The following is a 26,849-nucleotide window of genomic DNA, read 5'->3' on the forward strand; positions in this document are numbered from 1 at the left end:
AAACTAAATCTTTGTCATCACAAATCTCAGAGTGATTCAATCAATTAAAGCCAGAACCAGCTCACAAGCACCCTTTACACTTGCAGATTAAATAATAGTGCACATTTACATTTCATTCAGGCAAGCAGGCACCCTGGCAGGAAGGCTTTTCACAACACAGGAGACTCAATTAATGAATCTTCAGCTGAAGCATTTGATCGAAATGAGCCATCCCGGGACGGTTGTCTTTTTTTTAAAAAAAAGAAAGCAAACGTTTTGGATTAAAGACACAAGTGAGGCTCGGGAATGCACGCCCCCTTCCCAGGACGCCGCAGCCCCCAAGGGGTCGAGCTACACAGATTGATGAAGACCTCTGGTCTAGATGTTCCAGGTGGTATATCAATAACTGCCTATTATACTTTTCCACTAGAAATGGGTCAAGATCTTATGTCCTCTTATCAAACTCCGAATCTAAACCGGTAAGATTCGACCCTGTTGGATGGGTTGTTTAATCCTACCTATTTATAAGAAATGGCCTTTAAGAATTACCACAGAATTATTATGCTATAGATCACGATATATGGGAAGCTGTAATCCATTTATAAGAAGCTTGTCTCTAATTTTCCGATTACATTAGTATAAATGGTATAACATGCTTGTTTCTAATTACCTTATTACAGGTATCTAGTTACCTGTAATAAAGAAAGGACCTAGCTGCACAACTTAAATAAACTATTAGAGTTGACTTGTGACGTTTCAATGTCTGCAGCCAGAGCGAAAGGCAGATCACTGAAATCAAGATGTACCTGGCTGATGTCCCTAATCAGTGCGAAACCGATGCTAGGTAGCTTGTGTCAGGGAGGACATGGTCTGCCAGCTCCGGCTGGACTGTTCCCAGTGGACAGGGTCAAGAGTTATTTGCATATGGCTGGGTCCAAATTAAGGTGCGGTGGCAATGATGCACTGGGATGCGGCCCTAGGTAATTACCAGTGGCTGAAATTAATTCACGCCTTCCGTCCATCACTTTTTGTATACTTCAATGTTGGCCAAAGCCAGCAGTTGGACAGGCAGGAATTACACGAATGTATAGCAGTACTCGGAGTGAGAGCAGCACGATTGTCAGGATATGATAAAAGCAGGAGTTACACTTACTGAGAGGACTTGCCAAACATGGCAGTAGATGCTACAGACATTGGAAGGAGAACTTAGCATACATGCCAATAGACCTGATCCAGGCGGGAGACTACTGATTTTTCAAGCCAAAAATGGCTTTATTTTAGCTGTCTCCCGCCTGAAACTGCATTTTCTACAATAGAAGTCAATGGGGAGTTTTCATTCTCCCGATATCTTATTTTAAATCTCCCACGTCCCTGTCCTAAAATGTTGGCATGTATGACTTAGAGGGCATAAGTGGTCATTAAAGCATATTAATGCTTTGGGTCACTGATGCACATTACTGCCTAGGTCCCTTGAGACACATTATTGATAAATATACAGCCTGGAACTAATTCTATGAATGAAAGTGTATTGTTTTGACTTCCTCGAACAACTAGGGACAGACTCAGGAAAGTGATGCATACACTGCCTAGAAGCACTGATACTGCCTGGGGCCATTCATATGTATTACAGTTACTATTGACTGTTCCTACTTAGTGCTAACAAGGGGCAGTAATACATAATGCTGACATGCTTCATTTATGCACACTGGTCTCCAGGACCAATGCAGGCTATCACTGCTTGTGCTAATATTCAAAATACAGTTGCTGATGGTAATATGGGCGGGGCTCATGGATTCATGTCTAACACTACAGATGGATATTAAACCTTGGCCCAGAAACTTAAATACTGGGTTCTAAATCAATATACGTTTCGACACTACTGACAAACTCCTTCTTTGAAAGCATTATGGACAGTACTACTTCAGAGAGCTTTTATATTCAGCACAAATTTAAAGTGGCACCTTCATTCGTTTTTAATTTATACAGAAAAACGTTATATATTTATTTTTGTAAGGTATTAGTGTTATGTTAAAATTCTGTGTTTATGTTGCTATTTTTGCCACTTTCTATGATGCTAACTCTGGCGGTATTACTGAAGTCCAATGTTAAGTGATGTGAACGCCTTTGAGGGCACCAGTTGTGCATTTGTTTTTCCTCAACAAATTACAAATTTGGGAGCTGCGACCACAGCCACAAAGCGATTAAAAAAACAATAAAACTAAACAGGGTTTGGACAGCTTCTGAGCACCCACTAAAGAGTCATCATACCTGAGGCATGTAAATGTGACACATTGGGTCAATGCACACTGACAAATCACGCATATGCGGAATTAAAACATGGCAGTTATGCCTTTCTAAATGTGCCAAGAAATTATTTTCTGGATAAGACAGGCAGAGGGACTCAAGTCAGCTATTTAAAACTGACTTTAGTGAGCGTATGCTGGCAACAGAACAACTGTGTTACCAAATGGACCCCAATGGAAATGATTTCCAATTTTCCATCCATATGGTGTTGGCTGGGGTAATTTCGCTTTTCAGTAAGAATGGGGGCAAATATATAACTTTGCATTTATTTTTCATTTATATTTAAATTAAGAAAATAATGTTACCGTGACATACATAGAACAGCAGGTAGGTATCTCTAAAAACATCCTGGCTCACACACATCAGCACACATTAGACGTACAATTACGGTCTGCAAAAAAAGTTCTCCCCGTACCACGGAAAGCACTTCGATAAAGTGATCTGCCCTACGTTACTGTCAAATGGCAATATCGTATTTTGATCACTCTCATTAATAGCAGCAGAACCATATTAAAAGACAGCCCCTTGCGTATTGTAATTAGCTGGACAATGGGTAGAAAATGGAGTAAGACCAATAACTAATATATATTTAATATTAAATCTTATGTGGATTAGTGGGGGAAATATGGGGAGGGCAGTAGTTGGTAGAAAAATTACGGGTTTAGGTTTAGAAGTGTAGGCGGTTAGTTACTGCAGGAGATGATGAGGGGTTTATTTGGGGGAAGGGCGGCCGTGTCTCTCTCCTGCCTAACAGCAGCGGGGGACTTGGACCCAGCATGGTGAGCCTGGGGCCTGCAGACGGTCCGAGGGCGGTCGAAGCAGGTGAGGTCCGGTAGGCGGTGCTGCAAGCAGCAGGCCTTCAAAACCACCAAAAGCCAGAGATAAGATACATACATTACAGAAGGTCCTAGTCGAGGAGTGGGTGCAGTGACTCGGTCCAAAAACCCGCAGTGGCACGTGCGCTCCGCGTGCCAAAAGGCGCTGTCAGTATCAGGAATCTTCAAGCGCGCTCCCTGATTGGCCACAGCATGGGCTTCCTCAAAAAGGTGTGTCCTACAGTTTTAACCCCTTAGCTCCTGGTAGGATACACACAGATTATGATTGCTGGGTGTATTCATCCAAACTGCAAGTATTTACATTTACTTTATTTTCATTTTATTGCTTATTATACTTTTAGTATTTTAAATCAAAGAGACTTTCTGTTGTAGCGCTGTTAGGATTTTTCGCTCTACGTCATTTGTGCTTTTGCAGAGTGGACCAAACTTTGGCCAACATTAGTTAGATTGAGCATGTGATATGAATGTATTTATTGCCCGCTAAGGAAGAAGGACTACCGTAATGGAGACTCATGCTTGTGAGAACCCCAGTGCCACAATGCTGCCTTCTAATTTCAGTTTTTGCTTTTTTTTTTTAATTGACCGCGTATAAGTGCCTTTTGTTTTTCCGCTGCGTGTAACTCAATTTTGAAAAAACACTGGAACGAAATCCGATTGAAACCATTTGTAACCAGTGAGCTGTAAAATATACTAAGAATTGCCTTCCAAGAGAATGCAAGCCTCACTCACCGTGTGAGAATCGTGTGAAAATAACGAAAATTTATTTCATTACTAGTTGTCACACGAGACAGCTGATTATATCACTGCATTGTCATTTTTTACGTAACAGTTTTGTTGCAGTGTTTTCGCAAATAGGCAAAACGTGCAAATATGTGTAAAAATGATTTTCTATAATTAGTGTTTTTAATGATGCATAAAGTCGTAGCCGTTGAAACAATGATGTACATGGAACGAGTTACCAAGGTCTCTTAGAAGTGTCAAAAATGTTATGAATACACCTTATTTTCGTATAATACGCCATTATGTTTTTAATGGATGTAGTTTCTGGTGTTCTACTCAACTTGCCCCTGCTAATTTCCCCCTCCCAATCAGAGTCCTGAGGCAAAGTCATCTCTCCCCTTATTTCCGCAGAGCATCAAGTGAATGACGTCAATGTATTTCCAATATGCAGTGCTCTTAAAGAACATGCATTGTGAATGAAGCCTCTATTGTGTACTTGACATGGTAATTCTATGAACCATTGTTTAAAAAATGATTCATTTGTATCGTACAATTCTGTGGTGCAGTTGCTGACAAAGCAGAAGGAAGATTTCTCTTACCATAAGAAATGGGTTAGTATTACATTTTTTGAATATTACGTGGTTGTTTCTGATTTGTTAATGCAGCTCTATCCATGATCATATCATGCTGAATTTGCAGAATCTATTCATTTTAAACATCTGTCTTTCGGGGGATTTTAAAGATTTAAATTTGTGTGGTTTGGTTCATTATTTTCCTTGTGGGTGGCCATTTTTCCTCTGTTCATTTTGCTCTTAAACTTTGCTAATTGGATGTTGTCAGTACCAGCCACGGCTCCTAGTGGGAGTGCGGTGGGGCGGGGTAGGGTAGGGGCAGGGTGGGGGGTAGTAATCTCCGGCATACAGCAGACGGAGTTAAGTACATAAATAAATAAAGCAAATTACATTGCGTGCACTGCAGCGCCATTTTAATGTAATCCGTTATTATTTATTTATGTACTTAACTCCAGTCGGCCGTATGCCAGAGTTTACTACCCTCCACCCTGCTCCTCCTCCGCCTCACCGCCCCGTAGCACTCCCACTAGGAGCCGCGACTGGTCAGTACTCTTTATGCATTTGACACTTAAAATTTTACTTAGACTCTGCCTATCTAGGGATTATTAAGTTCTATGATTTTGTATTTATCTGTACTTTTGTAGTCAAGCCTTCAAGGTATTTCATGCATTTTTCTCTATACCACATTTTGTCTATTCTTTATTAAATTCAGTTTTTTCTGTATTTTTTGATCTAGAACTGGCTTTTATGCTTACAATATTTTATTTGTTTAACTTTGCTAAATTGTGTTTCCTGGTGAGGAGTGTAGTCGCTAACCACTACATCAACTGGAGACAAAGTATTTTGATAAAAGTAGGGGTGATCAATTATTGGGGTTTAGGTGCCGATTGGGGTTCGGCGCTCATAGTTTTAAACATGCTCTTTTCACTATCCCTTGGGCCCTAACACAGATGATATAAGTAAAGCCGAGCTGTTATTTTGCCATGTGCACTGCACCTATGGGCAATATTTTTGCTGCATGTGAAACAATGCTACTGTTGGCTAAAGTGCACCTGAGGTTTTTATAGATCACACATCTTGAACTGAAATTCTTGAAGGGGATCTCAGATCCTCAAGTAAAATGAGGGATAGTGAAGCAAAGTGACTTGCGTAAGATTACACAATTGAGTTGATTGAGGAAGCTGGGATTTGAACCCAGTTTTCAAGGTCATACATTGTGCTACTCTTCCAATGGATGAATATCTCTTTCAATGACCTTTTTAATTCTTGACAGCATTTGAGAAAATAATATGTAATGATAAAAAATGCAAAAGTTGAATGCAGTGTTTTCAAGCTTAATTGTAATGTCAAGGTTGCAGATCTGGTGTTGCTTTCTGTGATGTCATTGATTATGCTAACTGGTACTCACTCATGCAGAGTTTTTTAAAAGTGTAGAGTTCTGCCTTATAGTAATTTTTAAAGCATCTTAAGATGCTCTCATCGGGTATGAAAGATGCGCTGAGTGGACTGAGTGCACTGCGCGGCTCATAGGCGGTGGGTGTCCTCATGGAGGTGTGTGTTAATTATTGAGTGATGGCATTGAGTTTGTATGTTAGAGTGAAAAGAGCTATCCAGTAAAAAAACAGTCAGGCCACACCGCCAATGAAAATTCCAGAACGCCCCTTTTTTATGTTGCCCAGTTATGAGACCTGTTGTCACGTTATTTACAAGATGGCCTCCATATGAAAACTGGTGTCCACTCAGTATGAAAGGTGTCCCTCTTCTGAGTAAAATTTTAAAAGGATTAGCCTATGGCACCTGTAATATGGTGGACAGGATACTTCTCACGTTTTAACAGGGTGTCCCATCTGCCAGATCTAAATAAACACCCTCCCTTCTTAAGCATGTCTCTTCCTGTCAGTTGTGTGGGTCTCCCAAGCCTGCATATTTAGTTGAACCTGCTGGAGCTGAAAGGGGGTGTTTGAGCATTTGTTGCAACCACTACCAAAGGGTGCAGCACTGCTGTATGCTGTAGGATGCACACAGATTGACAAGTTTACATCTCTATTCTACTAAAAATGCATAGTCCTAGTATAATTGTGGTTGTGGTGGGGTGCCATTGAGAAGGTCTGATCAAGTTGCAAGGGTGCTACATGTTAAGAGGCGGCAAGACTAGGTGATTGAGGTTGTGAGCTTGGCAAGCCAGCAGAACAGCTATTAACAGGAGGTTCCTCAATGAAGAGGTCATCATCAGCAATGCTTCAGGAAGTTCCTTTCAGGGACCCGTAGAAGGATAAGTATTATTTTAGTGAGTGACCCTGTGGCTGTGCTGTGATCCCGCTTTGAAAACTGCCCCCAATGTAAGGGTCAAGATCAAGCAAAGCCTCCACTTTAAACAAATGCAAGGTATCCCTGACTTACACGTGGTAATACGGCTGTTCTGCTGATAGCATGGCCAGTCATTTGATTCTTGAGATAATCTTGATGCTTGACTTCTTATTTTGATATTGGCCTAGGCGCTGTTTTTGAGGAATGGGAATGGTGATTGTAGTGCGCGAAGTTTGCAAACTACTTGCTTTTGAATGGAGGACCATTGCCCATTTCACAGTCACTGGACCATTGCCCATTTCACAGTCACTGGACCATTGCCCATTTAACAGTCACTGGACCATTGCCCATTTCTCAGTCACTGGTATCTTGAGAATATCCTGCTGAAATGCTGTAACGTAATATTACTTCAGAAAATCTGGAGTAGTCACAAGCATGAAAAAGTACCCAGTAAAAATTGCTCCAAGTAGTCCACATTAACATATTCTCAAACATGCTATGGCAATGGAGGCATTGCTAGAGAGACAGATGCTGGTTGCTTACTCAAGCATTGACATACACCCAGGGGAAGGGGAATGGGATGTAAGAGAAAACAGTCACTTGGAGAATATCACTACTCCTGTCTAGATGCCTCTGTCAGAATGAGGTCATTGCAACCATGTGTAATGACCTCATGTGACTTCAGTGATATCACTCTTACTCTTGACTGCTGGCCAAACTTGTTTCACAGTGTAGCAGATGCGTTCCTTGGCAATGAAGAGCCAAAACTGCATGGTGAAGAGATGGGACCAAGAGAACAAATTCGCAGGATTGTTGTCCTTCCAAAACTTATGTACAGTGCAAAGACAATAGCTTTAAAAGCAAGGCCCAATCTCTCTTTTTGAGATGGTGATAAAAATCTCGACACAAGCCTATTTAATCAGTCACATCAGCAAGCACTTTCCTATATAACAGTACATCAACATTTTCAAATGCCCACATAATGGCTAGACTTTCTTTTTTCGATTGTTTCTAGCACAGTATGTCTAGAAAAGACCAAGGACAGACATGTTGCCAGGACAAATACATATGTGAGTGTGACAATTTTAATTGGATTGGGGCGCATACTGCAGTGTCTTACTTTATCTTTTAACAGAATGTTACCTTGTCACCATGGAACATGGAATCCCAAGGTTGCTAAGGAGGACTGTGGAACTTGTCAGTTGACAGTTGACAGTCTCCGGTGCTGGATGGGGTCTCTGTTCTCTGCAACTTAATAAAGACTCAACCCAACTCTACTACTCCAGTCTCCTGTGTACCTGTAGAGGTGAATCCTACATTTGGCGACGACCGGAGTATAAGAAGACGAACCCTTACCGTCTAGAGACCTCAACACACCATCCTGCAGAAGACCCTTCTACCTTTACTTTGAGTCCAACCTCGTCTGGATCGGAAAAGAAGATGTCCAGTATCCTTCATCCTGTTTCCTTGTTCGATATCATCCCTGATATCTCTTGAAAAACCGATGGAGGGCATAGCTGCAGCGCGTGAGGACATCGCGTGCTGGTAAAACTCATCGGGGCACGCGAAGACATCTACGACGCGTCCTTCACTTGAAGTCACGTGAGTTGACGACATCATTGACCACGTGTCCTTGACTTTACGTCGCGTGGGCTGAGGGGTTGCTAAGCTATGATCTTGCCACTTGTTGCCTCGCAACCGTACTGTGTGCACTCTCACCCACAATTCCTTTTATTGACGCGTGACATCATCGTGTTGCCAGCGCCATCTTGGATTGGGAATTACGCGTGTCACGGCATTTCACCTCTGAAGTGCACAGCTTCTTCACTCGTCTTCTGTTATGGTATGCTGTGCGTTTTTATTCTCGCTGACGCACACAGCAAGTTGTCACCGTATGGCATCTTTCTATTGACTACTCTTCTTCCTTAACCGTGCGAAGAAATTTACTGTTGTTGCTCACAACTATTTTCGTCCAATACATTGTGGGTTGATGTAAAAGTGTCCACGAAGGAGCCTGCGCTGATGCGCACAGCCTTTTACTTTCCATCTGACACTTTGTGGATCATCGGAGTCTGCGCTGATGCGCACAGCCTTTTATTTTCCATCTGATATATTGTGGATCCTCATAAAAGTGTCTACAAAGGAGTCTGCGCTGATGTGCACAGCTGTTACATTTTGCAGAAGGAGCATGCACTGATGTGCACAGCCTTTTATGTTTTGTGTTGGGGTGCACAGCCTTTTACATAACTCTTATTGGTCTGCATTGATTGACTCTGACATAGTTACATTTTGGTATCTGCTACTCCTATACATATATTTCCTCTGTTATCTTCTTTCTTTCCTGTGATTCTGTGCTTCAAGTCATTCCAGTATGCAAAACGTACCCGCTCCACCCTTTTTCTTATCTTCCCCTGGGAAGCCAGCTCTTCCTTGGGTGAAGTGGAAGAAGGTTTTTGCCCATTATGCGAGAGTGTGTGGTACATCTCTCAGCGCTGAAAGGAAAACATCTCTTTTAATGCATTGCTTGGGTTCAGAGGGGCAAGAGGTTTTCGAGCACCTTCCTGAACTCTTGGATGGTGATGCCACGGGTCTAAATTAATTTGAGATTTCAGTAAAGAAACTGGATTTACATTATCTGCCAAAAGTTAGTACTGTTCTCGAAAGGTATCATTTTGGATACAGGGACAAGATGAGTCTGTGGAGCAGTACATTACTGAGTTACGCAAACTTGCATCTACGTGCATTTTTGCGGCATCTTTGGACGAACGACTCCGAGATCAATTCATGTTGGGCTGTAGTATTGATAAAGCAAGGGACAACTTGTGGCAGAAGGACAATCCGTCGCTACACGAGGTCCTTACTATAGCTAAGACTCATGAACACTCTAAGGCATGTGTTGAAACAATTCATAAAAATGAACCTTTGAACAAGAGTGGTGTGAATAGTGTATTGGTAGTTGAGAACGAAAAAGTGACTAGAACCAAAATTCCTGTTAAGGTAGAGAACAAACATTCTTTTTCAAAACCTTTCTCTGGACAGTACTTCAGATGCGGCAATCCTGGACATATGGCTAATTTCAAAGCTTGTCCGGGTTGGAAGGTTATGTGTAGTGTTTGTGGACGCAAGGACCATTTTACGAAATGCTGCAGATCAGGTAAAGATCTGAAGAAAGTCAGGGAAGTAGATCTTTATGAAGATGATTCAGAATTAGAGGAGATAAACATCTGTCAAATCAAGGGATCTGGTAGTAATGGTCCCGTAGAGGTGGTGCTAATTAATGATGCACCAGTAAAGATGCTATTTGACTCAGGAGCCAAGGTTACATTAATTCCTAAGTCTTTCTTTGAACAACATTTTGGGAAGAAGGTGAAATTGCCCAAACCTGACATAAGGCCAAGGGGGTATGGGGGAGAAATAATCGATCTCTTGGGATATTTTTGGGGAACAATTGATTTTAAGGGTAGGATCATCCTCGGAAAGGTATATGTGTCCATGAAGGGTGATTCCCTCATAAGCTGGTTCCATCAATGTGATTTGCACATGTTCATGGACCCTAATGAGAATCCTCCTGTGTGCTTGAAGGAGATTCCGTCTGTTAATCAAGTTGGTGATGGCTGGAAACCATGGGTCAAGGAGTTTCCTGAGGTGTTCGACAGCAATCTTGGGTGTCTCAAGAACTACATGCATTACATCAAGGTTAGGCATGATTCTGTACCAAAAGTGGCTAAGGTTCGGGGTGTACCCCTCTTAGCAAAGGAAAGCATGAGGGTTGAACTTGACAAATTAGTTGCTAAGGACATTATACAAGAAGTCGAGGACACATAGTGGCTTTCTCCAATTGTTATGGCCCATAAGGCCAATGGCGAGGTCAGGCTGTGTGTGGATTTGAGGGAGCTAAAAAAGGCGGTGGTAGTGGACCATTACCCTCTACCCAACATTAGTGAAATGTTGTGCTCACTAGGTGGTGCAAAACATTTCTCGTCCCTCAATTTGACCTCCGCCTACCATCAGGTCAAACTACATCCCATCTCTCAAGATCTTACGGCCTTCGTGACGCCATTTGGCACCTAAAATGTTTTGAGGATGCCCTTCGGTCTCATTTCCGCCTCCTCTGTATTTCAGAGGTTCGTGAAGCGAATCTTGAGGGGTGTGGGTGGCGTGAAAATCTACCAAGATGACATCCTTGTGTTTGGTGTTGACAGCAAAGAGCATGATAGTAGGATGAGAGTGGTCTTAGGACGATTATGTGAAGCAGGTCTGACCTTAAGAGCTGACAAGTGCCGCTTTGATGTGGCAGAGATTGAGTATCTAGGGCATGTGTTGTCCGCTAATGGCATCAAACCAAAACCCGCCTCTTGTAAATAGCATTAGCATCCAGGAATGTCTTGAATGACTGCAGTTTCCACGTGGAAGACTCTGGCTACCAATGATTCACCAAACTCGGTTGTCTATATCTGAAAATCCTTATGCGGAGCAACCATTGCTATATAGTATAAAAACTACTTTAGCTCTACCAAATGATAGCCTTTCGTAAGAACTAGTTTGGCGAAAATTTTGGTGCCATTCGCCTGGTGCTTCATGTCCTGAATGTGGGGATGGGATCTCAAGATTGGGTCTTTTTTTTGTGCCCACTCAGACTCGGATCCAGCCTGCTTCCTGCTTTTGGGTCCAATAAACAATCTTACATACCCTTGCTGCAGCCTCGCTGCCCTATTCCTTGATGTCTTGATGCAGAAGGTCTTTCATCTTTGCATCAGGGTTTTGTTGACTGTTAAAAGGGATGCCCTGAAACTGCTGAGCAAAATACTTCACGGAATAATTTTTATGGAACTAGATGTGTCTGTTCTTCAATGTTCCTATGCCTTCATGTACCATAGTGAAATTATCAGGAGACAAAGGTGCCAAGTGATAGCAAGGTTTGTTCCTAAATGGTGACATCAGCAGGACTGCAACAGTGCAACAGGGTGCCTCATTAGAACATTGTTCTGCTTGGGTCTTCGGATCAGATAGAACCCGCTCAACAGAGCCTCCCTGACCCAAACCAGAACGTTACCCCCTCCCTAGGGCCTATTTACACCTAAATAATCACATATATGTGTACCACCTAAAGACAGGGAATTCCTATTATATATATATATATCAAGACCTCTTATAATACAAGTGGCAGCCTCGCGGTTCTAAGTGGACCCAGGACTTCCTGCCCAGACGGCAGCCTCAGACAAGTGGCGGCCTCGCGGTCTCAAACAGACCCAGGACTTCCTACCCAGACGGCAGCTCCGGCCTCGCGGTCCCAAACGGACCCAGGACTTCCTGCCCAGACGGCAGCCTCAGACAAGTAGCAGCCTCGCGGTCCCAAACGGACCCAGGACTTCCTGCCCAGACGGCAGCCTCAGACAAGCAGCAGCCTCGCGGTCCCAAACGGACCCAGGACTTCCTGCCCAGACGGCAGCCTCAGACAAGTGGCAGCCTCGCGGTCTCAAACAGACCCAGGACTTCCTGCCCAGACGGCAGCTCCAGCCTCGCGGTCCCAAACGGACCCAGGACTTCCTGCCCAGACGGCAGCTCCAGCCTCGCGGTCCCAAACGGACCCAGGACTTCCTGCCCAGACGGCAGCCTCAGACAAGTGGCAGCCTCGCGGTCTCAAACAGACCCAGGACTTCCTGCCCAGCCGGCAGCCTTAGCACGAGCTCATCCTATTATTACCATGACATACGACAGGGGAATCAGTGTTACTATATATCAGATCACACAAAGACCGCTAGTTGAGCACAACCTGTTCTCCAGTTCGAGGGACTCCCTTCTCCCTTATCCAGTTACCACTTACCTGATCAGGGTTAGCATCTGTTCATTTCAAGTCACAACTGATTAGAAGAATAGGCTACCCTCTTATACAAGAACACGCAGCAAATGTTGATTCACTACAAACTATATACTTTATTTAGTTACTACATACACACTCACAGAACATAGTATATATATATATATATCATAACCTGCAAAGAAAAGCGAAAGATTAAGTTGTACACTCTAGTAAAAAGGGGTCGACATCACCTTGGTCGTATGTAGCCTGCACTCAATGGTCATCTAGGTTCCCTTCTCGTCTGTGCCTCGGCTTCGCCTGGAAGTCACACCTCCGCAGTCACGGATCTACTCCCTTCTCTCTCTCCGAGTCACTGGGACCTCTTCCTCATCGGCTACTCTCTTCTCTTTGGAATATCTATTTCTTGGTCTTTCTTCACCTTCCAGTTCGTCATCTGTCTTCCCTGAAATAAGTAGTAGCTTTTCTGCTAACGGCCAGGTGCCGCTTACGGACTACAAGCAAGTGCCAGTATCTGCCTCAGACTTTCACTAATATGGAGGTGCATTCTCTCATGGAAAATTCCAGCCCGTAACCTACCGCCCACCGAATTCTTGTACCTCCCCGTGCCAAGGACACGTTCCCAGCCGGCCGGCCTGATGTAGTGTCTTCGGCATGAAGAAAAATACAATCCTTCGATAAGGGCCGGCCTGAACCGGTTCTCTCCAAGCGAATAACACCTCATAACTAAAACATCACCCTCGACCTAGAAGCTTCCCAAGCTGCCGGAGCAGAAAGAAAGATGGAGTCTCTCCCGTTTGAGGCCTACCAGGCCTGAATTTAGCACGGCTCCATGAAATACCCTCACTACAGGACAGGTTATCCCTAATACTAACAAATCTATCCCCTAGGCTATGTGTGTAAGCCCTGATCTATGGGGAAGAGCACCGGATCATGTCAAAGTGCCTAGTAAATAGGCTCCATTCACTACTCTAACCCTTAGACTTGGATGGAAAGAGACTGAAGTCACACTAGTCACCCGTTAACACAAGGAAAGGCCGGGAAAATCGAGCAGTACATTTCACCCTTGACTTCAGTCTATTATACATTCATTAAATGGAGCTAACATCTGTGGAAGAATAATATGAAACAAAGCTAACTGATCTACGTCTAGTACCAAGTGTGCAGAATTGAAGTAGTGAAGGAATACACTGAATGAAGCAACAGATAACAATCAAAACAGCGACAGCAATCAGAATGCCACCTAATGTTTGGCGTAGCATGTGTATATCCGGTAACCAATTAAAGAGCCAGTCAAACCAGCCCTGATCAATGTGTTTTCTAACTTCTTCCGTCAAGTCATGCAACTTATCCAGGTGTGCACGAATGGATTGTGTATGATCAGATAAGTTAAAACAGCAGAGGCCTTCAAAGTCCGAGCAATCATGTCCATGTTTAAGCAAAAGATAATCAATGGCTGCTCTGTTTTGCAAAATGGCCCTACGTTCACCCTGGGCGTCTAATAGCAAGTCAGACAAGACTGTAGAAGTATGATTAATAGATTTCACCATCCAGCAAGCCATTTTCCCAATGGATTTGGCATTATAAACCGCCAAGGCAGGAACACCAATAATTGAAACAGCCAGGCTAAGATATTCAGACTTGGAATATAAATGCAAAGATGAGTCACAATCCTCCTGTAACATCACAGTATCTCGAAGCACACGAGAGTTGGCATTCGGGTGTGACGAAAACATTAGCAAACTGAGTCTCGTAATGGCACAAGGGCCTCCGGAAATGTTTGCAGGGACATATGGCCAGGAAGTATTACCACATGAGAAAAGCCATCCGGCAGGTAGTAACATCGCACGATAGTGACTGGGGGTAACTACCAAACTATTGCAAGTCATATTGTTCTGAACTGAAACACATGTGGTTGGTGTCCTTTGAAAGCACAAAGTTCGTTCATGAGACGTAAATGAAGTGGCGCCTTTTAGTTTTAGGCGTAGACATTCAGAGATTGCACTAGGATTACATGTAAGAAAGAAGCATAGATCACCTCGTGTGATATTATACGTAATTATTTGGGACTGGATGGGGAGTTGCTCATTCGGCAATTCAGTGCACAAGGGGCAATATGCATGGGTAGCATAATCACCCAGGAGAATATTGGGACGAGCCTTCGAAACATTAAAAATATGAACTAAAGTCTCCAATGAGGCGGGGACAGCAACTAGACAAGTCGCCAGAATGTCGCGTACAGATCTCATCGGTGTCAAACAGAAGTGAGGGGCATCAGTCACTCTCTTGGCCAGTAGTGTCCAAAAGTTCGATGATGAATCCCACGCATTGAAGGAACGCAACACTCGGGTTCTCAGTTCATCCCGGGTTGACGGAATCCCTTCTCTCTCGTCGAACCATCCCAAAAGGAGTCCAGTTCCGACACATCCTGCAGCAACAGTCCAAAGAATGATCTGAAAGAGAACCAAATACAGGCATTGATCATTCTCGTAAATAACATTTAGCAGCTGGGACTGCTTCCCAGCTATCTTTCCCTGGCCTCATAACCAAAATGGTATTGTCCTGACCGGTGGCAATGACCTCTGCTTGTTCAGGGGGACTCTTAGGTGACTGCACCCAAACCCTGGCCCCAGGGTTATCCGTAGAGCCAAAACCTTTCTGGCCTCGTACAGTTAGCAAAGTTGGGGCAGTGCCTTTCAGTATTTCACCACTGAAAACAGGCATAATGAGTAATTGAGCCACTCGGTCAGTGCGGTGTATCAGTAAGTCAACCTCACTGCTATTTAGCAGAAGTACCTTAATCTCTCCCTGATAGTCACTGTCAATTACACCTCCAAGCACCTGGATGCCTTTTACAGCCAGCCCCGATCTAGGGGCGATCAATCCAAAATTTCCAGGTGGTATATGAATACCGACACCGGTAGCAATGATGACCCGATTCTTACTTTCTAGAACGGTGTCATCCATGGCATGCAAGTCTAAACCTGCCGACCCTGGGGTCGCTCTGCATGGAGCCAGAGCTCCGAGAGTAATTTCCCAATACATCACAGTTTCTCTGATTTCATTAGGCATAGTCTGAACATTCGGGGGAAACAAACGCATAAGTGGAGATTCAGCATTTAAAAAAGGACGATTGTTCAAAATCAATAGTGCTTGGGGTAGAAAGTCTCGCCAATTTTTATACTTGTCATCTGTTAACTTGCGCAATTGGTCCTTTAACAGGCCATTCAATCTTTCCACCAGGCCCGAGGCCTGCGGGTAATAGGGTATATGGAATATCCATTCAATATTATTTTCCGCACAGAATTCCTGTACCAATCTTCCACGAAAATGGGATGCATTATCAGATTGAATTTGGAATGGCACACCATAATACATCATAATCAATTCTAATGTTTTGATGGTATTCAATTGGGTAGCTTGCTTACATGGGAGGGCTACCAGCAAGCCACTATATGTGTCGACAATTGTGCAAACATATTGACAATTCCTACTCATGGGAAGTGGACCGATGTAATCAATCTGCCAAATTTGAGCGGGCAGTTTCCCGCGATGTAAATGACCTTTAACAATTTGGGGTACCTTACGCTGTCTGATATGTTGACAAACGGGACAATGTAAAATAACATTTTTAATTAGATCTAGTGGAATATAAATTCCTCGATCAGCAGCCCACCTACTAGTGGCCTTCTCTCCAAAATGTCCTGCCTTCTGGTGTGCCCATTTCGCCAATCCCGCAATATCAGAATCTTGCCTGTCCACCACTGCCTCAGCAATTTTAGATTTCTCATCTGCAATGTTATGAAAAAATTTGTCAAGGGAGTCTATCGGGGTGTGAGCATCCACATGGAAGACTGTAACAGTACTCTGTGGGAGCATCTCCCAAATCTCTTGCCATAACTCTTTTCCCCACAATTCCTTGGAGTGTAACCTCCAATTATGGGAATGCCAAGTCGGCAACCAAACAGCCAGTCCATTGGCAGTGGACCAAGAATCGGTGAAAATATGACATGTACCAGGTAACTCTTGTTTCAAAACTTGGTAAACAGCGTAAAGCTCGGCAAATTGGCTGCTCTTCCCTTCACCAGTTGTGCTCAGCAGTTTCTGCGTGATCCGATTATAGGACACCGCCTTCCAGTGCCGTGTCGTCCCTATAAACTTCGCTGAACCATCTGTGAACCAAACATGATTTCTGTCCGCTGCGGACAAATCATCAAAAGGTCTACCCCATTTAACAGGAGACTCCTGCTAAAGGTACGGAACACTCACTCTCAATCTCAGTCGACGGTGCCCGCGCCACCTGCTCATGTAAAGAAGCAACTCCTTTCGGGCCCACACGTGCCCTGTCTTGTATGTACCATTTCCATTTAATCACGCTCGCCTCTTGAGCATGCCCAATTCGGTGAGTTCTCGGTGAACTCAGAACCCACTGCATGATAGGAATTTCAGGACGCAAGAATATATCATGTCCCAAAGTCAATTGCTCGGTATCCACCAAAGCCCAATAACAAGCAAGTAACTGTTTCTCAAAGGGTGTATAACGCTCACCAGCATCAGGTAGCTTTTTGGTCCAAAAACCTAACGGTACTTTACTTCTGCCTTGTTTCTGCCACAAACTCCAATTTGCATAAGGGCCCTGTACAGACACATTCAAATCCACATCACCATCACGTACAGGCCATAAATCCATAGCATGTTGAATTGCCTCTTTTGCCAGGCTAAACGCATCTTGCTGTGGCTTATCCCATTCAAATACATTCCTTTTACGTGTGACCCGGTACAAGGGGGCCAATATTTGACTCAAATGAGGAATATGCTGGCGCCAAAAACCAAATAAACCAATGAAGCTTTGGGCTTCCTTCCTATTCCTCGGAACTGAAAAATCAAGAATCTTCTGTTTAACTTGAGGGATCACTTCACGGTGCCCCTCATGCCAATTAATACCCAAAAATTTTACAGCCTGGGACGGACCTTGTAATTTATCCGGATTGATCTCCCAACCTTTCTCACGCAGACACTCGATGACTCTGTCTAATTGTGTCTGAACATCCTCTTGTGTTTCGCCTTGGATCAAAACATCATCAATATAATGACATATCTGAATTTGGGGATGAACCGGTACCTCAGCCAAATGCTCTGCCACCAGCCGGTGACATATAGTAGGACTATGCACATAGCCCTGAGGAAGACATCTAAACGTCATCTGACGCCCGTTCCACGTAAAACTGAACTGTTCCTGACACTCAGGGGCAATTGGAATAGAAAAGAAAGCATTAGCAATATCAATGGACGCATACCATGTACCTGGATGTTTTTGGATTCTTTCAATTAGGGTAATAACATCCGGTACTGCGACAGTCAAAGAGGGCGTGTGTTTGTTCAATTCTCGATAATCAACAGTCATGCGCCAAGAATTATCACTCTTACGCACCGGCCAAACAGGATTATTCCAAGCAGAAGTAACTGGAGTTATAACACCTGCATCCACCAACTCCTGAATAGTGGTACTAATCTCCTCATGACCACCTGGAATACGATACTGCTTCTGACAGACCACTTTGGTCGCCTGGGGAACTTGTATGGGGGGCATTCTTAAACGACCAACCCGTATAGGTCTGGACGATATATAATGCGTCGTTCCAAATTGGTAACACCCATCATCAAGATGCAACGTCATTCCTTTCAAAATGTCAATTCCAATTATGAATTCTAAGAGTGGCACCACTAATACAGAATATTCTTTTCTAGGGATTCTACCTATTCTCATTTCAAGCAAAGTTTGAACTGCAGGGGTTTCTTTTCCACCTAATCCGGTAATAGTAAAAGGCTGACCTGTAAACTTCTTTGATTTTCCATGAATAAGAGTGGCCTCCGCTCCTGTATCTACCAATGCTCGGGCCCTTTGGATATTACGATGTCTCCAATAAATATCAATATCTACATAGGGTCTATTATCTCTATGAGCCCATCTGTGTACCGGAGCTTGACCTATTTCCTAGTCATTCTTACTGCATTCTGTGTACCAGGACAAATCAGGATAAAGACTCTCACGTTTTTTAGGTATCGGTACCTCCTGTTCATATCCATTCCCCGTACGGAACGGGTTCGAGTCTTCAGTATTGTACCGCGGGTTACGATCAACCAAACTGTGACGATCCTCTCTCCTCCTCAACTCAGGAGATTGATCCCTATCATCTCTACGCCTGCTGTAAGCATAATCATTTCTCCCCCTTTCCCTTTCCCCCTCTCTCTCCCTGTCTCTCTCTCGATGGGGGGACACATCACGTACAGAACGCCGATAATCACGACGATCAGAGCGCCCACGGCGGTCATCATCACCGCTACCGTCAGAACAACCACGATCACACTCAGTCGTCCGAACACGCCGGGCGCCCTCCTTTCGATCCAAGCCCCGTTTGCGAAACAACTCCCACAAACGAGCAGTAGTCTCACCGTCAATGTCTTCCCGACGCACACCATCAGCCAAAAGACCAGAAAAGATATCACGTCTAGTAAATTTATTTTCACCAGGAGTACGAGTGTCAGACCGGGACTGACGTTCAGGTTTAAACCATTCACCCAACTCACCGAGTTGGCGCACCGATTCCAACACCGTAGATAACACATTACCAGTCTGGTTAATCAATAAAGTCATCATGACCTGCTTATAGGCGACAGGAGAAGAACGAATAATACGATTCCGCACAGAAGACGTCAACATCCCATCAAGCAACCTGTCAGCAGTACCCAGAAAAATAGCCGTTTTCATCACCTCCTCTTTAAGACGTTGCGCAGCATCACGCAAGGTATACCACGGCTTGTCATTGACAGGCCAGTCAGATTCAGTAGGAAATTTTATATTACAACCCTCAGTCGCCAAGTGTAGTAAAGAAATTTGACCACCACCATTATAGTTACGAAAATGATCCTGCACAGTAGAATCCAAACTCAAAGAACAAAATTTCAAACAATCGCCAGTATCCAGCATAATACCAGCAGCGCCCAGTTCATAAAGGCGCACCATCCATGTCAGTAAGGTTTCACCAGCCCGCTGCCGAAATCGCTGCAAAATATCACTAATTTCTTGTTGAGTAAAGTCTTCTAAACAGTCTAAAGAAACACCCTGCGGAGCATTGGGAGACTGCTGCAACTTCCGACGAAAAACTGGATGCGCAGAGACCGCAGGACGAGCATCACAAGGAACCCGATCAGTGCTCGTAGAGGGACAATCAGTGTAAGGGGCATCGATCCCACCCGAAGAACGAGCACCATCACATGGTACACCTTCCGAGGTGCGGGAAGTAGACTTACATTCATGACGGGAACGAGAGGACTCGCGCTTGACAGACTCCTCACCCGAGGAACAAGAGGCACTCGAGTTCCAGATATTACCATCCCATTCATCAGGATTCCAATCTAGTCCAGCTTTCGCCACGACTAGACGCACCTTTCGCGTCGAAACCCGACCGCGCCTGTTTTTGTATTTATAACGAGCAATCCGCACAGCCGCCCTTTCGGCAATCGTTTGGTAAGTGTCAAGTTTGTCAGAAAGCAACTTATTTTGACACCGCAACAAAGTATGAGAATTCTGAACCTCAACAAAGTGTGCTTCCACATCCTTAAGAGAGATCTGTAATTTCAATAATCTCTCATGCAGAATCCGATACGCAGACAGAAGAACCCAACCTCTGCGCCCCAAAACGGGAATCTCCTCACCCTTCAATACGGGTGCCTTCTGCAAACAAGCAATCACATTAGCCGGTTCCGCCGACTCCAAAGAAGAATTCCAATTTTCACTCAAACCAGTAGAGTCAGCCCACTCACGGGCTAAGGCTCCATAAGGCGTTGAATCCCATCCGGGAATATCAACGGGCAACTTAAAAGTAGATTTAGATTTTTTAGAAAACATCGTGAGAGAAAAAAAAGAAACGGAGAGGAAAGAAAGAAAGAGAGAAAAAAAAAAAAAAAAAAAAACAATACACGCAAATATAGAAAAAGAGAATACAAAGAGAACCACGCACGCGCCGAAAGCAAACACAAGACAATCACAACGCACACAGGTTTCGTAAACGGTTCGTGACGCCAAATGTTCTGCTTGGGTCTTCGGATCAGATAGAACCCGCTCAACAGAGCCTCCCTGACCCAAACCAGAACGTTACCCCCTCCCTAGGGCCTATTTACACCTAAATAACCACATATATGTGTACCACCTAAGGACAGGGAATTCCTATTATATATATATATATCAAGACCTCTTATAATACAAGTGGCAGCCTCGCGGTTCTAAGTGGACCCAGGACTTCCTGCCCAGACGGCAGCCTCAGACAAGAGGCGGCCTCGCGGTCTCAAACAGACCCAGGACTTCCTACCCAGACGGCAGCTCCGGCCTCGCGGTCCCAAACGGACCCAGGACTTCCTGCCCAGACGGCAGCCTCAGACAAGTAGCAGCCTCGCGGTCCCAAACGGACCCAGGACTTCCTGCCCAGACGGCAGCCTCAGACAAGTAGCAGCCTCGCGGTCCCAAACGGACCCAGGACTTCCTGCCCAGACGGCAGCCTCAGACAAGTGGCAGCCTCGCGGTCTCAAACAGACCCAGGACTTCCTGCCCAGACGGCAGCTCCAGCCTCGCGGTCCCAAACGGACCCAGGACTTCCTGCCCAGACGGCAGCTCCAGCCTCGCGGTCCCAAACGGACCCAGGACTTCCTGCCCAGACGGCAGCCTCAGACAAGTGGCAGCCTCGCGGTCTCAAACAGACCCAGGACTTCCTGCCCAGCCGGCAGCCTTAGCACGAGCTCATCCTATTATTACCATGACATACGACAGGGGAATCAGTGTTACTATATATCAGATCACACAAAGACCGCTAGTTGAGCACAACCTGTTCTCCAGTTCGAGGGACTCCCTTCTCCCTTATCCAGTTACCACTTACCTGATCAGGGTTAGCATCTGTTCATTTCAAGTCACAACTGATTAGAAGAATAGGCTACCCTCTTATACAAGAACACGCAGCAAATGTTGATTCACTACAAACTATATACTTTATTTAGTTACTACATACACACTCACAGAACATAGTATATATATATATATATATCATAACCTGCAAAGAAAAGCGAAAGATTAAGTTGTACACTCTAGTAAAAAGGGGTCGACATCACCTTGGTCGTATGTAGCCTGCACTCAATGGTCATCTAGGTTCCCTTCTCGTCTGTGCCTCGGCTTCGCCTGGAAGTCACACCTCCGCAGTCACGGATCTACTCCCTTCTCTCTCTCCGAGTCACTCGGACCTCTTCCTCATCGGCTACTCTCTTCTCTTTGGAATATCTATTTCTTGGTCTTTCTTCACCTTCCAGTTCGTCATCTGTCTTCCCTGAAATAAGTAGTAGCTTTTCTGCTAACGGCCAGGTGCCGCTTACGGACTACAAGCAAGTGCCAGTATCTGCCTCAGACTTTCACTAATATGGAGGTGCATTCTCTCATGGAAAATTCCAGCCCGTAACCTACCGCCCACCGAATTCTTGTACCTCCCCGTGCCAAGGACACGTTCCCAGCCGGCCGGCCTGATGTAGTGTCTTCGGCATGAAGAAAAATACAATCCTTCGATAAGGGCTGGCCTGAACCGGTTCTCTCCAAGCGAATAACACCTCATAACTAAAACATCACCCTCGACCTAGAAGCTTCCCAAGCTGCCGGAGCAGAAAGAAAGATGGAGTCTCTCCCGTTTGAGGCCTACCAGGCCTGAATTTAGCACGGCTCCATGAAATACCCTCACTACAGGACAGGTTATCCCTAATACTAACGAATCTATCCCCTAGGCTATGTGTGTAAGCCCTGATCTATGGGGAAGAGCACCGGATCATGTCAAAGTGCCTAGTAAATAGGCTCCATTCACTACTCTAACCCTTAGACTTGGATGGAAAGAGACTGAAGTCACACTAGTCACCCGTTAACACAAGGAAAGGCCGGGAAAATCGAGCAGTACAAACATTCATTTTTATATTCTCCTAATATCACAACGTTCTTTTTCCAAAATGAGCTTCTAACACATCATGTAACATTTACCCTTTTCTAAACATAAACAACATGTAGGAAAAACTCTACGAGAAATTCCATTGCACCAGATAAAACTGTGCAGTTGAACAGAATATGTGGTAGTGCTTATGAAACATAAGTCAACCATTTGGGATGGATCTTTATTATACCCTTACGCTTATCCTGTATGTCTCCTTCTTTCCTTCCTTCCTCTTTTCCAACTCTGTGGGAGAACACTTCTCATCAACAACACTTCCATTCTTTCTCCGTTTGCAATTAGACAATCTCCCAGCATTCCACTTCTCACCATTTTCCAACACCACAGTGTTCCCATTTACACTGTGTCCCTTCTTTAGTTCTCAATATTTGGATATACCTTCTCTACACATTGTTCCCAACTAGACACTGACCCAATTCCCTTTTCCAATCTTTTGCTCTGGTCCTAACCATCTCTCATTTTGCTGCTTCTAGTAGAGTTCCTGATTTGCTTCTACCTTTGCTGCACCTACCACCATCATCCCATCAGAAAACTGGGTTTGAACTTTCCGATCCAAGAGCAACACATTATAGCAGGCTTCACCCAAAAGTCTGTTGAACTTCTTTATAAGTCCATTCTCTCTTGGATGCTGTAAGTCTGTTTTATGTTCAGTTATATCATACATCTTCAAGAAATGTCCCATTATTTACAATACAGATTGTGAACTATTCCACCACTGCTTCTGGAATCCCTTCCCTCATGGAAACTTGTTTGAAAAATACAAAAACAATTTCGGCGTTAAAATGTTTTACAACATTAACTTCAGGAAATTTGAAAAAATGTTCCATAATCATCATCCTCAATCATTTTATTTTGGATATTGAAATCCATAAAACCACAGTAAACTTCATACATGTGCCATGAGGCTAAAACAGCATACAAGATTAAAAACTACAGTACTTGGAGTATAGTTACACTAAAGTGCTGTTAATCACAATGAAAAGTGCAGTTACCAATGCACAGAAGAAGACTTACACAAACACAGTTACATAAAATATTCCAGAGCACTAAGAAACATTAAGCACACTGGAAATGCAGACACCTCCAGATTCCAATTAAAAAGTCATATTAAAAATCTTTTAAAAGTACCTACATTGTAATGACAGCGATCTAATAACTAGAATAAAATAAATTGCAGTTGCTCATTCGAATGAAGGACATAAGTCAATGTTTCGACAGCTAACAGAACCAGGGCTGTAAAAAGGATTAAAAGGAGAGTATCCTAACCATAGAAGACTTCTATGGGGTGACTACCTGGGCCCGCTGAGGCAATCATGTCGCACATTCGGCACGCAAACAATGCATTATGAATGAGCCAGGCTGCATGCAAATATTTTTCCACAGCCGCAAGAACAACCACTTCCCTAGGGTCAGAGCGTAAAGCTCGCAGAGCAGCTGCTTATTGACTGAAACCTAGACGCTTGCATATAGGCCTGAGCCACTTTTTACGTGGTCCAACATAGGCAGGACAAAAGAAGGCAGAATGATGGAAAGTTTCATCTACTGAAATGCACCAGGAGCACTTGCTGGTGCTACAGTATTTCTCCCCCCCATTTAACACAGGTGCTATTTACAGACAGAACCCCATACTTCCATTTCAGACAGAGTTGCAATGTAGGGCACCCCCGGACAACATCAAGAAGCAACTCATAGGCAGCAATAATCTTAATGTCTAAGAAAGAATCTGTCAGACTCCCTGCCTTAACCTCCTTCATTTCTCGCAACCAGAAACACTCCTTCAGAGGCTCCTTAACCACAAAGTGAGAAACGGACTTCACTGCGTCTGGAGTGTCCCACAAGGAGGGCAAACCAATCTTATATAATATAAATTTAATATAGGCAAACCAAGGAATCCTCTCACTGCCAGCAGATCATAAGAGCACCTTTATGGTTAATCTATATGATTCCAAGTCATCAGGGGACCATAGCCTGTACTAGTACAAGATGGATCAGAGCATCACACTAAGATTGATCAGGTAAATGCTTATTTCCATGAGTTGAGGGAGGCCGGGAGCCCTCTTGGGGGACAAACCTGTTTTCTGCCTTGATCAGTTTGTCAACCCTCGTGTAACCCCCAAAGCTCAGACCCTTGCATAATTTAGATTTTTGCTTTAAATGATAAATCTCCACTGCAGATGAAGGGGGTAGGCCTGAGCTTTCTTATGATCACAGAGCCAGATTCCTGGTGGAGTTTCAGGGTACTTTAGCCAGTGTGCGAAGACCAGTTCATCTTGTGCGTTAGACAAACCCATAAGTACACAATCTCCTATACTTGCTCCAAAACGGTGCCCTGCACCAGTATATTCACCGTCCCTGTTTTATAGGGGTTGAAAACCATAAACTTGGTTTTGTTAATATTAAGTTCCAGACCCCTGTTGCTGCAAAATGCAACTTACTATCGCATGCAGGCCACACAGTGTTTTGGAAATTAAAAGCATTTCATCCAGCCGCGGTCCGTGCAGGTAACAGCGGTGGGGCGGTGGGGTTGGTGGGGGTGGATTCCGAGGGACGAAGCCGAGGGAAAATTATTTCTTTATTTAATTTTCCCTCAGCATCGTCCCTCGAAATCCCGCCCACCTGGCCCTACCGCCCCACCGCTGTTACCTGCACAGACCGCGGCTGATCTCATCTGTAAAGAGCAGACTGGAGATTTTGTGAGGGCCCAGTTTAGGTGCATCACTGTGAGAAATCAAGAGCCTTTACTAGGTCATTAATGTAAAGTGTGAACAGTGTTGGTCTCAATACGCTTCCCTGGTGGACAGCTGTCTCGATCTTAAAAGGGTCAGAGAGGCTGCCTTTACTTTCAAATCTGACACAAGCAATATTTGAAGCATGCAGCTTAATTAAAACTGACAGAAGGTTACAGGGGCACCCATCTGCTTCAGGACTTCCAATAGTTTGGCTTTAGGAATCGAATCAAAAGCTGATCTTCGATCACAAAGACCACGTAAATGTGGCCCTTGTCTAGCGTTACTGTTTTCGAGTGTATATACTGTAGAAACGTAAAATTTGATCAATTGTACTATTCCTATTCCTGAAGCCCGCCTTCATTTGTGAGTGGATGGGGTTCGCCTGCACCCGCTCCATCAATTTACCTAAGATAAGACAAGAAATCATTTCTGGGAGGCGTTGATGAGGCTAACTGGTCTATAGTTCCCTTGGTTGTCTTTACTACCCTTTCTAAATATCATCACGATCTCGGTGGTCTGCAAGGGCCACCTTCCAAGATGAAATGAAAGAGCAGATAGCAGTAGGGGGCCCAGACAATAGGTTCCGATTGGAACAGGTTCCCTGGGATAATGTTAGAACCGCGAGCTTTATGGAGTGGGTTCACCAGTATTGCCTCCAGAATGTCTTTAAATTAAAGCACAAGCGGAGTGCCTTCCCTTACAAGAAGGGAGAGACTTTCTTCAGTGGCTCTATACGTTGGGGCCAACTTAGCTTCATAGTCCTTCTGGAAGTGCTCCACACAAGTCTCTGGTTGTAGATTGTAATTGATCCAGCGCAAGACTGGAAAATAGGGAATAACATTTATCGATACCCTCCCTGCGTCGCAGACCCGACGTCACACTAGCTCATTCACACACGTAGTCATTGGTGGGGCCCAGAACACTAACACTCATACATCTCTCTCACGAGTCTGCACACACAGGAGGGATGAGTAATTCAAGCGCTGGACATGGTAGGAACACCTTATAACCTATAGGGAGAGAAAAGTTATTTTACAAAATATACATTAACATCCTTCGCCTATAGATCCCTAATCCTAAACATCAAGGCACTCCACCCACTTGGTCAACGGACCGATTTAGTTGGATTGGTTGATGGTGATTTAGAACCAGCTAAAACACATTTTAAGACTCGGAATCCTTATTTCCCTTAATGAAAAACCACAAACTCATATTTCTTGTTAATCAAATATTTGTTTATCTAAATTTTCATAATGATTTATATTTGCATTTGTCTCGTCAAAGTTTAGAATTTCCAGATCAATTCAAGTAAATCGCAGAACATCATATTTACCTAATCTGGCTATTTGGAGTCCTCTAATTCATTGGCTCTGTGTTAGACCTGGCACCATTGGCGTGGGTCACCCTTCCATTTTTGTCTGTGCCTCAATGTGTTTTTGTGTTGGTGTTAGCTGCTCAGGGCACTGTGTCACTGCCATCCAGTGCCACAGTGCAAGTGCTCCCTATGGTAAAATGTATTATGTGAATTGACTTCCACGTTTGGCATATTTGGT

General features: G+C 44.2%; 1 protein-coding gene across 1 annotated transcript in view; it reads right to left on the minus strand.

Moving 5' to 3' along the window:
- Positions 1 to 3,277, minus strand: part of CTCFL (CCCTC-binding factor like) — a 232,565-nt gene extending 229,288 nt beyond the window's left edge. Inside the window, exon 1 of the mRNA XM_085615156.1 lies at positions 3,178 to 3,277. The gene's annotated coding sequence lies outside the window, so the exon portion shown is untranslated. The remainder of the gene's footprint in view (positions 1 to 3,177) is intronic.
- Between the last annotated feature and the right edge of the window lie 23,572 nt (positions 3,278 to 26,849).

The sequence above is a fragment of the Triturus cristatus genome, chromosome 7 (assembly GCF_964204655.1).
Source record: "Triturus cristatus chromosome 7, aTriCri1.1, whole genome shotgun sequence".
Classification (NCBI taxonomy): Eukaryota; Metazoa; Chordata; class Amphibia; order Caudata; family Salamandridae; genus Triturus; species Triturus cristatus.